At 45.3% G+C, this 14,326-nt stretch overlaps 1 protein-coding gene across 1 annotated transcript in view; it reads right to left on the reverse strand.

Moving 5' to 3' along the window:
* ADGRG1 (adhesion G protein-coupled receptor G1) overlaps positions 1-3,627 on the reverse strand; it is a 56,418-nt gene extending 52,791 nt beyond the window's left edge. The window contains exon 1 of the mRNA XM_086689336.1: positions 3,278-3,627. The gene's annotated coding sequence lies outside the window, so the exon portion shown is untranslated. The remainder of the gene's footprint in view (positions 1-3,277) is intronic.
* Positions 3,628-14,326: the final 10,699 nt, after the last annotated feature.

Raw genomic sequence — 14,326 nt, forward strand, 5'->3', positions numbered from 1 at the left:
AGCTCAGGTCATAATCTCACGGTTTGTGAGCTAGAGTCCCATATCGGGTGAGCTTGAACCCCACTTCAGGTGAGTCCTGCTTCTCTCTCTCTCTCTCTGCCCCTTGCTCACTTGCACCCTGTCTCTCTCTTACTACTACTACTATTACTAATACATATGAGACAATATTTTCTGCATGCCTTTTAGTCAAATTCCTAGTGTGTTTGGTCATAGAAAGTTTTCCATTATTATTTAGTCAAATGTAACGTTGCCTTATGATCTTTGACTTTCATGTTTTGACTTTTTCTGGTTGGGTTTTATTTTTAAAAACCCCTCTATTTTCTTCTAATACTCTCAAATACTCTTATCATTTTCTTTTAACATTTAATCCATCCATCTTTAATCTATGTGGACTCTTTGTGTGTGTGTGTGTGTGTGTGTGTGTCTGTGTGTGTGTGTGTATGGTGTGAGGTAGGGATCTAACTTGATTTCCTTCTAAATGGAGGGGCCAGTTGTCCCAACACTATTTATTAATTAATCAATCACTTCATGTCTGACTTGTGACATCTTTTTGCCAAATGTAATTCTCTGACATTTTAAGCACCCTTGCTGTGACCGGGGCATGACAGAACTCTGTAAATGGTGGCTTTGGGAGCAGCTGAAATGATAGCTGAATGGGAACCAGCATATACTCTAGTGCAGCAAAGTACAGCCCTCAGAACTCAGACGTAGCAACAAATATTAGTGGCCCCCAACATAAATGAATATTTGTGGCTTTGGTTTTAAGTTTGTTTTCAAATCAGCTTTATTTACCTATAATACAATTTCCACATTTTAAGTGTACAGGCTGATGACTTACAAATGTGTACACTCATGCAACAAACACCCAAGTCAAAGTATAGACCATCTTCATCTTTCTAGAAAGTTCCTTCCTGCCCCCTTTGCAGTCAACCTCCCCTCCATCCCTGCCCCCAGGCAACCTTGATACTTTTTAAACTATGTGCATGTAGTATCTTGATAACATTTGCAGAGAAATAAATAACTCACTGCAGCATGAGCCTGATGGCTCAGGAGGAAGGCCAGCTTCCCCTCTGGGAAAGGACTTCTCTCTTGAAACTGCCAAACCGCTCCCTGGACTTGTCTGGTTAAGAAGAAAAGGGATAACCCAGACCAGGTCTCCCCAGCTTCAGGCAGGCAAGTTCATTCTCACTGTTTTTTTCCAAATCTAGAAATCAAATCTGCCAAATATTTACCTAATGTTTTCTTTTAGGTCTATTGATTTTTTGGAATTCAAAATTTGTAATTCAAAATGATAGATTTTCAAAGAAAGTGCAATATCACTGTGTTAAGTGACCAGAGTCACATGCTGTAATTGAAGGATATGCATAAAACTAGGGACACCTGGCTGGCTCAGTCAGTACAGCATGCCACCCTTGGTCTCGGGGTTGTTAAGTTCGAGCCCCACATTGGGTGGAGAGATTTAAAAATAAAATCTTTTTAAAAAATAAAATAAAGGCTATACATGAAACGAAAATTAAAATGTAATCTCCCTATGCCATCTAAAACCACATTATCATTGCCTTGTGGGGAGAACCACAGACAAGGAAGAGGTAGGTAGTGAGAAGCAGAGACAAATCCGGAACTTGAAGATTGGACCTGGAGGGGACCAGCCGGCCTCAGCATGTCTGAGGTCCTGAGGGCTTCCTTCATCACTAAAGCAATGGAGTTGCTACGAAAACAGACCTGAGTCCAAACAAGTCTTCCCTGCAAGGCCATGAGGGAATTGGTCAACAGCTCCTTAGCTTACAGGTTCTGGAGCCTTCCATCCATAAAAGGAAACTGGTGTTTGAGAGGCCACTCAAGGGGAAAATACCTTTGGAGTCAGACCCACTGGGATCCATTTGTACTAAGTTATGTGACCTTGGGAAAGAGAATAGCCTTTCTGAGCTTCAGCTGCCTCACCTATAAAATGAGCATAATAATAGGACTTCGGGGGCACCTGATGGCTCAGAGTGTTAAGCACCTGACTTCAGCTCAGGTCATGATCTCACGGTTTGTGAGTTCGAGCCCGCTTCCAGTGAGCTTGAGCACAGCTTCGTGCTGACAGTGCAGAGCCTGCGTGGGACACTCTCTCTCTCTCTCTTTCTCTCTCTCTCTCCCTCTCTCTCCGCTTCTCAAATAAATAAATAGAAATAGTACTTCACTATAAGACTGGATGAGGTGGGATTTGCACACCACACCATTTGGCACAGCACTGACTCTGTATTTCCTCCCAGCATCTTGGAGGATGCAAATCCGCAGATATCAGCCTTTGTCCAAGTGACTAAGTGGTTAATAAAATCAGTCTCTGTTGAAAGAAGTTGCTCTGGAAGTCATCGGTTTTATCCATTAATTGTTCATTAAGGTCTTCCTGTTTTGCTAATGGGAGCAATTAACTGCCTGCAGACTGGGGGCCCTAACTAAATGATAACTAATTTGGGGGTTGGCCTGGAGGCCCAGCAGGATATGGAAGCCCTGGCTTTGGGAAGGAGACTCCAGCACCTGCTCTGGAACTGGGGCCAAGGCCTCTTCTGAGTTCTGACTCCCTCTGGGATGGAGGCCTGGGGCCTGCAGAGGCCTGGGAACGGACTCCAGCCCCTGAGGCCTGGCAGAGGCAGGGAGGGGCACTGGTGGGGTGGGAATTGTTTTCTGTCATACGGAGCACGGACACTGTGCCAGGCCCGGGGAACCCCGTGAGCCCCGCCGTGTGGGTGCTGCTCTCCGTGCCCGGGTGAGGAGCACTGACCCTCGGAGAGCTCAGACCATAGGGTGGTCTGGCCGGGGTCCCTGTGCTCACACTCAGCACTGCCTTTCCCCTGCAGTGGCGGCCGGTGGAGACAGGGCCACATGCTAGGAGGGACAGTCACACATGCCTGGTGGGCAGGTCAGGTGGAGCCTTATCTACGCTGTCCCCTATCCCATTTCTTCCACGGGGGACTGAGGCCCAGAGAAGGGCAGGGACTGATTTGAGGCAGAGTGCAAGGCCCGAAACCTGGTGTCCTGCCTCAACCCACGGAAGGCAAGACCGAAGTCTCAGAGGCCCAGAGAAGGCCTGCCTGCCTGAGGCCACCTAACTAAAGGGCTGCAGCAAATTCTCACCCCGAGCCGTGGCCCTGTCACCCGCCCCTCCCCGTGGGAAACTGCTTACTCAGGCCAGCTGGTGGGTAACACCTTCATAAATGCTCTAGGTATGGTAGCAGTTGGTTTGAGGCTACAGGCTCTCAAGCTTGTGGATTCCCAGAAGGCAGCTTCCACTCACCATTCCACTGCACGTCCTCAGTGCCTGTGGGTCCTTGAGTGACCTCAGCAACTGCTAGCCCCAGACCTCTGAGCACAAGCCTTGGGGCTTGGTCATAGTGTCCTCCACTGGTCTGATGGAGCTGGGAGCAGGTGGAGGAATGACCAGCCTTCCTTGTTGGTTCACCAACAGGAAAACCGAGGTCCAGAGAAAACAGACCAGGCCACGGTCACACAACCAGTCACTGGTGACAGAGCTGGGCTAGAACCCTGGAGCGCTGCTTTCCAGGTCAGGGGGCCAGTGGCCTGCTGGGTGGCCTTGGCTGAAGCTCTGCCCTCTCTGGGCCTCAGTTTCTCATCTATAAAATGAAGACATCACACTAGATTAACAGAGCAGGAACAGCAGTAATATTGTGTCCATGGGGCGCCTGGGCGTCTGACTCTTGATTGCAGCTCAGATCATGATCTCATGGTTTGTGGGTTCCAGCCCCATGTCAGTCTCCGTGCTGACAGTGCGGAACCTCCTTGGGATTGTCTGTCTCATCCTCCTTCTCTGCCCCTCCCCCGCTCGTGCTTGCTCACTCACTCTCTCTCTCTCTCACTCAAAATAAATAAATAAACATTTTAAAAATATATTGTGTCCACGATTTCAGTTAACCTGCAGAGGTACATGAGACAGTTTTTATCATCCCATTTTTTAAAACAGATTTTATACCACTTGGTACACACCAGGCACATTCTTAAGAACGTTGCATTTAGTAACCTGTGTGTTCTCCTATTAACTCCATGAGCTAGTTACCATTATGACCATCCCCATATTGCAGATCTGGAAACTAAGGCATGGAAACGCTAGGTAATTTGTCTGCTTCCTGGTAGTCACGCCTTTATGCCATCCCTCCACTTCTTTGGGCTGTATTTGTTAACTCACTTCGACTGAACGGAATGTGGCAGAAATCATGCGATGTCATTTCTGATATTAGGTTATTAAAAGGCTGTGGATCCCATTTTAGGTGCTCTCAAATCTCCTGTCCAGGGGAAGCCAGCTGCCATGTTGTGAGACAGCCCTATAGGTCCCCTCCACAAGTCAAGCATTCAGCCCCAGCCACCAAATTAATAGCGATTTCACAAAAGACCTTAAGCCAGAGCCATCCAGCTAGGTACCTGATTCATGAAAACTGGAGATGATAAATGTTTCTTATTGTAGCCACTACTTTTTGGGGTGATTTGTTACATAGCAATAGGTCACTAATACAACCACCATGTATAATATTTCAAAATATACCAAGTACCTAGAAATAAATCTAACCAGAAATGTGCAAAATCCAGCTAAAATTCTAAAACTTAATTGGGACATAAAAAAACAGACTGGGGTACACACACCAACGGTCCCACACATATGTGGCTGCCTGGTTTATGACCGACGTGGCATTTCAGAGCATTGTGGAAAGAGTTGACTTTCCAGTAAATGGTGCTAGGACACTTGGGTGTCCATACAGGAGAAAAAACCAAAATTTTACCTTAACACATACCAGTCACGAAAACCAACTGCAGGTGAATTAAAGACCTGGCAGCAACAAACTATGAAACTTCTGGACAATAATACAGAAAGATGTCTTCCTGACTTTGAAGCTGGGAAGGAGTTCTTAAACACAAAAAGCACTAACCATACAGGAAAAGTGTAATTCATTACATTAAACTAAAGAATTTCGGTTCATCCAAAGACTACAAGGGGAAAAAGTGAAAAGACAAATCACAGACTGGGAGAATACATTTGCAATAATATAACTGACAAAGGACGGGTGCCTGGGTGGCTCAAGTCGGTCGAGCATCCGACTCTTGATTTCAGCTCAGGTCATGATCTCACGGTTTGTGGGTTCGAGCCCTGCATCAGGCTCAGCATTGACAACACAGAGCCTGCTTGGGATTCTCTCTCTCCTTCTCTCTCTGCCCTCCCCCACTTGGACTCTCTTTCACTCCCTCAAAATAAATAAATAAATTAAAAAAAAAAAAAAAACTGACAAAGAAGTTGTGTCCGGAATATATAAATATCTCCTACTGATCAAGAAGAAAAAGATGAGAAGTAAACCTGAGACAAGGGCTTGGGTGCAACAGTGTATCTAGAAGATGACACCAGAGGTAGGAGTGAAGGTTGGAATGAGCAAGACAGGATAAGCAGACACCCCAATATAAGGGCATCATCAGGTCTCTACTGAAGGCCGTGGGGGCTCCACAACCCCTAGGGAGCACCAGACTTGTTTGCGAGAACGTCGGGAGACCGAACTACCTCTCCAGCTATCATCCTGCCATTCCAGTCTTTTCCACAATGCTGGAGAAGACCCTGAGGTAGAAGTGGGAAGGCTGGCCTTCTGACAGCAGGAGGTTTGTTCACCACAGAGTGGCCGAAGTCACAGGGACACTGGCAACAGAGGTATCCACTATGAAGACAGACAACCCAGTAGAAAGCAGCCAAAAGATTCGAATAAACACTTAAAAAAAAAAAAAAAAAAAAAGGAAATCCAACTGGCCCATCAATGCATGAAGAGGTGCCCTATCTCATTAATTGCCTTAGAAACACTTGTAATACCAGTGAGATATCCCTCCATGCCCAGCAGATGGCCAGAAATTAGCTATGCCAAGTGTGGCATTGGGAGCAATAGGAACGTGCATCCAGGCTGGATGGGAAATTTGTTCAACCACTTCAGAACACCGGTATCACGCAGTAGGGTTGAAGATACATGTGACCTGTATTCCAGAAATTCCGCTCCTAGATGCATAGCTTGGAGGAAAACGTGCGTACGTGTGCCACCATCTACGTAGGAGAAGGCTCCCGCATCCTTACAATAGCGGGAAATCGCAAGCAACGCACCCAGCAAGACGCTACTGGGTTCGTGACTTGTAGCAATGAGCATGCGCAAACTATCTACGCATGCGCAAACTGTATCTACCGACGCATGCATGCGCAGTATCTACACATGCGCAAACTGTATCTACGCAAACTACACACAACGAACAGCACGGGTGAATCCTACAAATACAGGTGAGTTGAAGGACTGTGGGCTTTTGTTTAGATAAACTTGCCAAACAGGCAAAACCCAAACTATTGTTTAGACATGCAGATACAGGTGGTAAAACTATCAATACAAGTGAGGAAGCGATTCTTTTAAGTGTCAGGATGTCTCTCTCAGGGAGGTGTGTAATGGAGAAAGGGGGCGGGGGGTTTCTGGGGGCGGTGGTTACATGGGGATAGGCTTTTATCATTTTTTGTTAAATTGTGTGTATATCTCTACATCCACGGTGTTTTGTAATGTTTAAAAATGATTAAATCAGTAAAACTGCCTCACACACCACCTGCTCTCCCGTCCTGTGCGCCCCACCGCAGTTACAGACAGGCCACTCCAACCACCCAGGACCCCCAGGTATCAGCTCTGATGCCTCCCAACCCTAAACGGCATCCAGTCAGGCCTTCTACCCTGCGGGTCCTCCTTGCAACTCCTCTCAGAGCCTCACCCCCTCTCTGTACCTGTATCAGCACCACTGGGGGTGGGGAGGCCCAGCATCATCTCGGGTCCACCCAAGGACAACCGGAGACAGCTGCTCCTCCCTGGCTGTCCCTCCAACCTGTCTCCGCCCTTTTGAAGTGACCTTTTTGAAACACCACTTGATCAAGAACTCTCCTGGTCAAAGGCCTTCAATATCTCCCTGCTGCCCAAGCTCCGTGACCGAGCCCCTTCTCCTTCCTCTGGTTTCCCTCCTGCCTCTCTCACTGCCACCCTGCCCACTAAACCCACTTGCTTCTCTCTCTCTCTCTCTCTCTCTCTCTCTCTCTCTCTCTCTCTCTCTCCTTTTCACCACCCCCCCAACCTCAAGCCTTTGGCCAAAACACCTCTTCCCCTCCTCCGGTCTCACCCTATTCAAGACTGAGGTCTCAGCTAGAAGCCCCCTTTCACAAGAAGCCTCCCTCCCTGCTGGATTACACCCCCACCCTGCCCCAACACCCTGCCTAAGGAAGCAGCCAAGCCCACAGGCTCCAGGCTCTGGGCCATGGGGAGGCTGGTGTTCCTGCAAACCAGGCACCTGGTATGAGGGAACGAAGCCAGGACTTGCCAGAGACCAGAGGCTCCCACTGTTGAGGACAGCTGGAAGGAAGGTCTGGGGTGCCTCTGAGATGCAGCCTGTCAGCTTCCGTCCAGCAAAGCTTTCCCTGGGCCAGAAAGCCTGGGGAGGGGCAGGGAGAGAGCCGATAGAAGAGATTCCATGGGCTCCAGCAGTGATGATGAAGGGTGAAGGTCTTTCCCCCATTTTCTTTTAGGAGCAACATAAGCCTCCCAGATTTTCATTGAACTCAAGGGCTTCTCCACAAATGACAAACTGAATGTCCCGCCCAGGCAGGGGAAGGGGGTATTAGGGTCTAATGTGAATTAAAAATTAATAATAATGAAATGTGACATTTTTGCCAAACCCCCAAGTCTGTCCACATACATCATACTATTTTATCACTGCCTGGTTTGTCTTCTGTCCCACCAGATGGTGAGCTTGGCAGGGGGGTGCTGGAAGCAGGAACTGTACCTCCTCCCTTCATGGGGAAACCCAGGACTGAGCAAGGTCTGGCTCTATAGAAGGTCTCAGTGCATGTGGGATATACAGTGGGTAGATGGACAGATGTTGGATGGATGGATTGATGGATGGATGGATGAATGAAGGGGCACATGGGTGAATAAAAAGCATGATAATAGACAGATGCACAGACATTAGGATGGACAGGTGGACAGACGGATGAATGAAGGACAGGTGGATGGCTAGATGGTCCGGTGGATGGCTGGATGAGGGGGCAGATGAATGATGAACAAATGGAAAATAAAGGGAAAAAAATGGATGGATGGACAGACAGAAAGATGGATGAACAAACAGACGGGTGAAGACAAAGGATTGGTGGATCAGAGACGGGTAGACAGACCCACATCTGGATGGGCAGACTTACCAATTTTCTTCTTTAACGGAGGTATGGAAGCCAAGTAGGTCAGGGCTTCAAATGCACTCTTTTTGCCAATGCCCCACCCTGCAGCTAGCAGGAAGGTGGCTGCCCCTGCTGCCCTCTGCAGGCCACCTGAGGGAGCTGGGACCAGGGAGAAAGGCAGACACGGCCAACGGTGACCCCTGGTGGTTGCCATAAGAATGACCACCCCAGATATCCCGGAGACTGGATGACTCCGTTGGGTAAGTGTCCAGCTTCAGCTCAGGTCATGATCTCACGGTTTGTAAGTTTGAGCCCCGCATTGGGCTCGCGGCTGTCCCTGCAGAGCCCACTTCGGATTTTCTGTCCCCGGTTCCCTCTGCCCCTCCCCCCCTCTCTTTCTCTCACAAAAATAAATAAAAACAAACAAAAAAAGATGTGAAGAACCACAAAAGTCAAACAGTAAACATAAAAAAAAAAAAAAAAAGAATGACCACCCAAGAGCCTGGCTTGGCCACCCTGGCGGTGACCTGCCAGCTGGGGAGCCCACCTTCGCCCTCACCCCAGACACTGACCTCCTGGCTCCTAGGCTGAGGCTCCCATCAAATTGTTCTTAGACACAGCCCGCAGAATCTATGATGTGTCCAGTGGTGGACCAGGCGTTCACTTACACTGTGGAGGGCCTGCCATCTGCCCAGCCCTGTTAGAGATTGCCTGGAGAGAGTGCCAAGGACATCTGTGGACAGGTGACCAGTAACAGCCCACATTTAAGCCCTTAAGACCAGGCCACTCGCAGCTTTTTCTCTCTGATCCCTCACCTCACCCCTAGAAGTAACAACTTGAGCAATCTCCATTTTACAGGTGAGAAAGCTAAGTCTCAGAGAGGCCAAGGGCTGTGGTGAGTGAGTGAGTGAGTGAGTGGCAGAGCCAGGATTTGAACCCAGGTTGTCTGGGATTCCCCCATCCTTGCTCCCTGCCCCTCTGACAAACCCTGCTGTGACAATAATTGTGGTTGACTTTCTGAGTATCCAGGTGGGGACCACAGCATGAACACACACATACGGCCTCCGCCACAGCAGGACTTGTCACCTGGTTGGGTCACTTCCATCCCCTCATTGTTCAGCACAGGCTGGTTTGGATATCAGCTTCAGCACTGAGTAGCTGTGTGACCTTGGGTGAGTCACTTAACCTTTCTGTGCTTGGTTTCCTCATGGATGTAACAAGTGTGATAATAACCACGTACCTCACTGGCTTGTTAGGGAAATTAAATGAGCTATTACACATAGTGAGCATCTGGTACACATAGTGAAGGTTTCCTCTCACCATTATGAGGGAGAAAATGGGGCTCAGAAAAGGAAAAGCCTGAATATTTACAGGTGTGACAATTCCCTGCCTCTACACTTACCTTCCTGTGTTAAAAAAAAAAAAAACAACTTTGCGGCACCTGGGTGGCTCAGTCTGTTAAGCGTCCGACTTTAGCTCAGGTCATGATCTCACAGTTTGTGGGTTCAAGCCCCGTGTCGGACTCTGCTCTGACAGCTCAGAGCCTGGAGCCTGCTTCAGATTCTCTGTCTCCCCCTCTCTTTGCCTCTCCCCCACTCATGCTTAGTCTCTCTCCATCTCTCAAAAGTGAATAAATGTTAAAAAAAAATTAAAAACACAGTACAATCACATCAGCCTTCTCCCTGGAAACAAGTCCCGTCCTGTGTTACCTTCAAATAAAATCCAAATTCCAGAGCCCCCCTCTTCTCTTCTCCCTCCTCACCTCTGCACCCCAGAGGCTTCCTGAATTTTGTGGGTTTCATCCACTACTCTTAGTATGGATACACACATGGATATTATTTACTTTTGTTGGTTTTACACTTTATAAAAAGAGCATCAGACTCTATCTAGTCCCTGAGACTTGATTTTTTTACTCAGTATCACATGTCTTAGACTCACCCACATTATTCCAGCATTTCTGCAATTGTAAGCAGTGCTATCATGAACGTCCTCAAGCTGCATGTATCTCTAGGTGCACCTGCGAGGCTTCCTCTTCGAATCCAGGGGTGGGGGGGGGGGGGCGGGATTCCTAGGACACAGGTGTGCCAGGGTTCATCTTCACAAAGAAATGTCCCACTGTCTTTCTATGGTGCTTGAACCAATTTACTCTCCTACCAGCAATTTTCAGTTTCTGTTGACCCACATCCTCAACAACATTTAATAGCACCAGACATCAGACTTTTTACCAGTCAAATGGGGAGAAAGTAATGTCTCATTGTGGTCTTCATTTCCAGATCCCTGGTCACCAGAGAGTGTAAGCCTCTCACTGTGTTTTTTGACCGTAGCTGGTTCATCATTCGTGAAATGCCAGTTCACAGTTTTTGTGCATTTTTGTCTTGAGCTGTTTATCCTTTTCTATTAGTCCTGCTCTTTTTGCTGTTGTTGTTGTTTGTTTATTGGTTTGAAGGGGCCCCTAGTCCAATGTGGAGCTTGAACTCATGACCCTGAAACCAAGAGTCGCATACTGTACTGACTGAGCCAGCTAGGTATCCCTAGTTTCTGTTTTCTCCTTCCTTAGCCTTTTAAAAATCTTTCAATGTGTTTGTTTTCCTACCTTTACCTCTCTATTGGAGTGAAATGTATACATTCCAGTTTCATTTTTTTAGTCATTATCCTTGAAGTTTTACCATGCACATTTAATTAACAATACCTAATGTTAAACAATATATTGATGACCCCCCCCATTCCTCCCAAGTGCAAGGTCTTTAGAGCACTTTAGCCTTGGTCTTACTCTGCCCCCAATGGGATCGATTCCTTGATTTCTCTGTCTGTTGCTTCATTATTGGTGTGTAGGAATGCAACCGATTTCTGTGCATTGATTTTATATCCTGCAACTTTGCTGAATTCATGAATCAGTTTTAGTGGGTTTTTGGTGGAATCTTTTGGGTTTTCCATATAAAGTATCTTGTCATCTGCCAAGAGTGAAAGTTTGACCTCCTCCTGGCTGATTTGGATGCCTTTTATTTCTTTGTGTTGTCTGATTGCTGAGCCCAAGACTTCCAATACTGTGTTGAATAACAGTTTTGAGAGTGGACATCCCTGTCTTGTTCCTGACCTTAGGGGGAAAGCCGTCAGTTTTTTCCCATTGAGGATGATATTAGCATTGGGTCTTTCACATATGGCTTTTATGATCTCGACTTATGATCCTTCTATCCCTACTTTGTTAAGTGTTTTTATCAAGAAAGGATGCTGTATTTTGTCAAATGCTTTCTCTGTATCTATTGAGAGGATCATGTGGTTCTTGTCCTTTCTTTTATCAATGTGATTGATCACATTGATTGTTTTGTGGATATTGAACCAGCCCTGCATCCCAGGTATAAATTCCACTTGGTCGTGGTGAATAATTTTTTTAATGTATTGTTGGATCCAGTTGGCTAATATCTTGTTGAGGATTTTTGCATCCATGTTCATCAGGGAAATTGGTCTATAGTTCTCCTTTTTTTAATAAGGTCTTTGGTTTTGGAATCAAGGTAACGCTGGCTTCATAGAAAGAGTTTGGAAGTTTTCCTTCCATATCTATTTTGTGGAACAGCTTCAAGAGAATAGGTGTTAACTCTTCCTTAAATGTTTGGTAGAATTCCCCTGGAAAGCCATCTGGCCCTGGACTCTTGTTTTCTGGGAGATTTTTGATTACTAATTCGATTTCTTTACTGGTGATGGGTCTGTTCAAATTTTCTATTTCTTCCTGTTTCAGTTTTGGTGGCTTATATGTTTCCAGGAATTTGTCCATTTCTTCCAGATTTCCCATTTTATTGGTGTATAATTGCTCATAATATTCTCTTATTATTATTTTTATTTCTGCTGTGGTGGTTGTGATCTCTCCTCTTTCATTCTTGATTTTATTTATTTGGGGCTTTCCTTTTTCTTTTTGATGAAATTGGCTAGTGGTTTATCAATTTTGTTAATTCTTTCAAAGAACCAGCTTCTGGTTTCATTGATCTGGTCTACTGGGTTTGTTTGTTTCTTTTTTGTTGTTTTGTTTTGTTTTGTTTTGTTTCGATACCATTGATTTCTGCTCTAATCTTTATCATTTCCTGTCTTCTGCTGGTTTGAGGTTTTATTTGCTGTTCTTTTTCCAGCTATTTAAAGTGTAAGGTTAGGTTGTGTATCTGAGACCTTTCTTCCTTCTTTAGGAAGGCCTGGATTGCTATATACTTCCCTCTTACGACCGCCTTTGCTGTGTCCCAGAGGTTTTGGGCTTTGGTGTTATCATTTTCATTGGCTTCCATGTACTTTTTAGTTTCCTCTTTAATTTCATGGTTAGTCCATTCATTCTTTAGTAGGATGGTCTTTAGTCTCCAAGTATTTGTTATCTTTCCAAATTTTTTCTTGTGGTTGATTTCGAGTTTCACAGCATTGTGGTCTGAAAATATGCATGGTATGATCTCAATCTTTTTGTACTTGTTGAGGGCTTATTTGTGTCCCAGTATGTGATCTATTCTGGAGAGCGTTTCATGTGCACTGGAGAAGAATGTATATTCTGCTGCTTTAGGATGAAATGTTTTGAATATATCTGTTAAGTCCATCTGGTCCAGTTGTCATTCAAAGCCATTGTTTCCTTGTTGATTTTTCTGATTAGATGATCTGTCCATTGTTGTAAGTGGGATGTTGAGGTCCACTACTATTATGGTATTATTATCAGTGAGTTTCTTTATGTTTGTGATTAATCGATTTATATATTTGGGTTATTCCACATTTGGAGCATAAATGTTTACAATTGTTAGGTCTTCTTGGTGGATAGACCCCTCAAGTATGATATAATGCCCTTCTTCATCTCTTGTTACAGTCTTTATTTTAAAAGTCTAGATTGTCTGATATAAGTATGGCTATTCCGGCTTTCTGTTGTTTGACCATTAGCATGGCAGATGGTTCTCCATCCCCTTACTTTCAATCTTAAGGTGTCTTTAGGTCTAAAGTGGGTCTCTTGTAAACAGCGTATAGATGGATCTTGTTTTCTTATCAATTCTGTTATCCTATGTCTTTTGCTTGGAGCATTTAGTCCATTGATGTTTAGAGTGAGTACTGAAAGATAGGAGTTTATTGCCATTATGTTGCTCGTAGAGTTGGAGTTTCTGGTAGTGTTCTCTGGTCCTTTCTATTGTTTGTTGTTTTTGGTCTTTAATTATTTGTTGGTTTTTTTTTTCATCTTTTCTCCCCTCAGAGAGTCCCCCTTAAAATTTCCTGCATGGCTGGTTTAGTGGTCACAAATCCTTTAATTTTTGTTTGGGAAACTTTTTCACTCTCCTCTATTTTGAATGACAGCCTTGCTAGGTAAATAATTCTTGGCTACATATTTTTCTTATTCAGCACATTAAATATATCCTGGCACTCTGTCCTGGCCTGCCAAGTTTCTGTGGATAGGTCTGCTGCAAACCTGGTTTGTCTTCCCTTGTAGGTTAAGGACTTTTTTCCCTTGCTGCTTTCAAGATTTTTTCCTTGCCTGAGTATTTTGTGAATTTGACTATGATATGCCTTGTTGATAGTCAGTTTTTGTTGAATCTAATGGGATGCAACATTAGATAAATGTGCTTTCTGGATTTTGATGTATGTGTCTTTCCCCAGGTTAGGAAAGTTTTCAGCTATGATTTGCTCACATAACACTTTTACCCCTTTTTCTCTCTCTTCAACTTCTGGGACACCTATGATTCTGATGGTGTTCCTTTTTTTAAAAAAATTTTTTTTTCAACGTTTTTTATTTTTTATTTTTGGGACAGAGAGAGACAGAGCATGAACGGGGGAGGGGCAGAGAGAGAGGAAGACACAGAATCGGAAACAGGCTCCAGGCTCTGAGCCATCAGCCCAGAGCCTGACGCGGGGCTCGAACTCACAGACCACGAGATCATGACCTGGCTGAAGTCGGACGCTTAACCGACTGCGCCACCCAGGTGCCCCTATTCCTTTTTAATGAGTCACTGATTTCTCTAATTTTTAAATCGTGCTCTTTTGCCTTAGTCTCCCTCTTTTTTTCTGCTTCATTATTCTCCATAAGTTTGTCCTCTAGATCGCTGATTCTCTGTTCTGCCTCATCCATCCTTGCTGCCATGGCATCCATTCAAGATTGCAGCTCAGTTATAGCAT

Source organism: Puma concolor, chromosome E2 (assembly GCF_028749965.1).
Source record: "Puma concolor isolate L17-30 chromosome E2, mPumCon1.1.hap2, whole genome shotgun sequence".
NCBI classification, from domain to species: Eukaryota; Metazoa; Chordata; class Mammalia; order Carnivora; family Felidae; genus Puma; species Puma concolor.